Below are 2,837 nucleotides of genomic sequence, written 5' to 3' on the forward strand. Positions count from 1 at the left end.
AACAAGTAACAAGAACGGCGCAATTATCAGGCCTAAATCCACTAACCACATCCTAGCTACCTAACCACCTAGAATCCACTACAAACATGCATCTCTAAATATCCTAAATTGAACAGAATCTGAAAAATATGCAACTAACTATGGAAGATAGAGAAATCAGTGTTCGGCGGAACCTGGTATGTGTAAGAACAGAGGTGAGGGCAGAGAGATAGTGGTGGAGACGCGGCGGCACTGGGAGGGAGCACGGCGGTGCAGTGGTGGAGGTTGGGGTTTGGGTTGGAGGAGGTGGAGAGGAAGGAAGAAGGGGGCGAGGGTTGTGGTGGTGGGAGGCGGCGTTGGTGGCGGGGTGGTCGGGGCTGGCCGCGGTGGGGGGGCAGTGGTGGTTGAGAGGGGTGGAAGAGAGGGAAGGGAAGAAAGAAGAGAGGGGGGTGGGTGTCGCAGCGGGTTTTGGGTGGTCGGGGGTGGTGCAGTGGTCGCGGTGGTCGGAGCTGGGTGGTTGGGTGCGGTGGTGATGGTTGCAGAGGAGGGAGGGAGTTGCAGAGAAGAGAAGAAGAAGGGGTGTTATAGGGTGCGACGGGTAGGGTTTCACGTGAAAAGGGGGTTGGTGAATTTTGAATCCACGCGAACGCGTGCGGCACGCGATCGCGTGACTAGGTGAAATGGGATTGACGCGGTCGCGTGATTGACGCGATCGCGTGGGTTGGGTAAAAGATAAATGACCCGGACGCGTGAGGCACGCAACCGCGTCGTTGTAAATTGTGCTAAACGCACAATTCCAACGTCATTCCAGCGCAACTCTCTGTTTCCATTTAGGGGGCCATGATATCCACGTGACGCGGACGCGTCGCTCACGCTTTCACGTGGGATGAGTGTTTTGCAGGTGACGCATTCGCGTCAGGGATGCGAACGCGTAGGCCGTTTGTGCTAAACGCACACCAGCCGCACGATTCCAACCCAGATTTCTGGGCGTTGGATCTTCACGCCGATTTCTAGGTCACACGTTCGCGTGAGTGACGCGGACGCGTGGGAGGTATGTTTTCGCAACTGACGTGAACGCGTTAGCGATGCAGTTGCGTGGAACAATTTGTGCCAAAGGCACGCCTCCAGCCACGCTTTTGAGTAACTTTCTGTTCACTTTTTGAGCAGCTTCAAACAGATTCTCAGGCTCCTGGGGTGACGAATGTCAGAATATTTTCCAGGATCCCAAACTTTGCTTTAAAATCCACCTTTGTCTTTATCTATATTCTTCCATTCGGGCGGTTTAGAAATTGTATTCTCACCAAGATGGCTAAACGTCTTCCGAGACCCATTTAATTGAACTTGATACCAATCCGTGCACTTCGAATTGAAGCGTGGAACCTTATTGAATCTTGCACACCAGCTCTTAGTACGAGCCATTTTCCTCTTACTCTTAAAGCCGCAGAGAGCTCTAAGCTGGCCATCTATTTCAAGCAAACCATATTCTAGTGGAAAAGTAAAGATAGAGGTTAAATATTGTACCCACTTGAAGCTTGTATTAGGTGGTAATGGCCTTGGGATAGGTGTTTCCAGTGGTTCTGTAAGCTCTACTCCCTTGTATTCTTCTGTGAATTCCTCCACTTCCTTACAAAATTCTTCAACTGCAACTGCGTCCTGATCAAAGTCTTCTATGTCTTCCTCGTCACTCAAGTCATACGTTGGAGGTTGAGAGAAATCTACCTCGATGTCATCTTCGTATTCACTTGGATAAGGTTCTTCAGGCTCATGGAGTTCAGTTGCGGATGCAAGTTCGTGACTAGGAGAGCTTGATTCATGATCATCACTGCCTATGGAATCAACTTCTTGGTCTGTTCCGTCCAATTTTTCACAAGGTATATGCATTGGAGGTTGTGCACTATCCTCCTTGGCATCAAATTTGAATGTCTCGGTGGAATCCTTTACAGTTCTCGATTCCCATGGAGGTTCAGCATCTCCTAAATCTTCAACCACTTCTTCCTCTACAACTATCATGGCTTCCTCCACTTGTTCCAATACAAAGCCATGATCCTCATTGTCCACCGAAGTTTCTAGTGTCTCCTTCATGCTACGCTCTTCTTTAGATTCTTCACATGTAGCCATGGAAGTACTTTGAGTGCTCAGATGTCGGGAAGCTATTATATTTACTACCCCGGTTAAGGCAGTAGTGAGTTCCAGTATGTCCCTTTGCATCTTCACTTGCCCTTGAAGAAGAATACGAAGTTTGTCATCCATTGGAGGTTGGGGTGGATATGAGGGTTCATTGGTTGGGGGAGAGGGTTCAAAATAAGAATGTGGTGGTTCTTGGGAGTAATTGGATTAGGATTGTGGTGGATAAGGGTCATACGGTGGTGAATGGTGAAAAGGAACTTGTGAGTGTGGTGGTTCAAAGCTTGATGAGACACAGAAGTTGGTGAATTAAAAATTATTAAAATAGTTACGTTGCAAGTATAGCTCTTAACTCACCGAAAATCTGCCTATCAATTTAGAAATATGTCACAGAGAGTTTAAATTAAAAATTACTGGGAGTTTAAGTCCCAGGTCGTCTCCCAACGAGTTGCAGAAAAGTGTGCTATTTTATTAATCAGATGTTCCAAGAAGTTGAGTTAAGTAGGTGGAAAATTAAATTGAGAAAATTCAAATAATATGAATAAAAGCCTTGACTGGGAGTTGATTAGTTGGAATCTCTATTATTGATGGAATGATCTCAAGATTAATTTATAATTAATGGTTGTTCTATTTAGTTATCCTTTACTAGGTAAAGGAAAGTCAAACAAGTTGGAATGCTAGATCTATTCACGAGTTACAACCCACTTAGTTCAAAGGGATTGGTGTTAGTGACT

Source organism: Arachis ipaensis, chromosome B02, assembly GCF_000816755.2.
Source record: "Arachis ipaensis cultivar K30076 chromosome B02, Araip1.1, whole genome shotgun sequence".
NCBI classification, from domain to species: domain Eukaryota; kingdom Viridiplantae; phylum Streptophyta; class Magnoliopsida; order Fabales; family Fabaceae; genus Arachis; species Arachis ipaensis.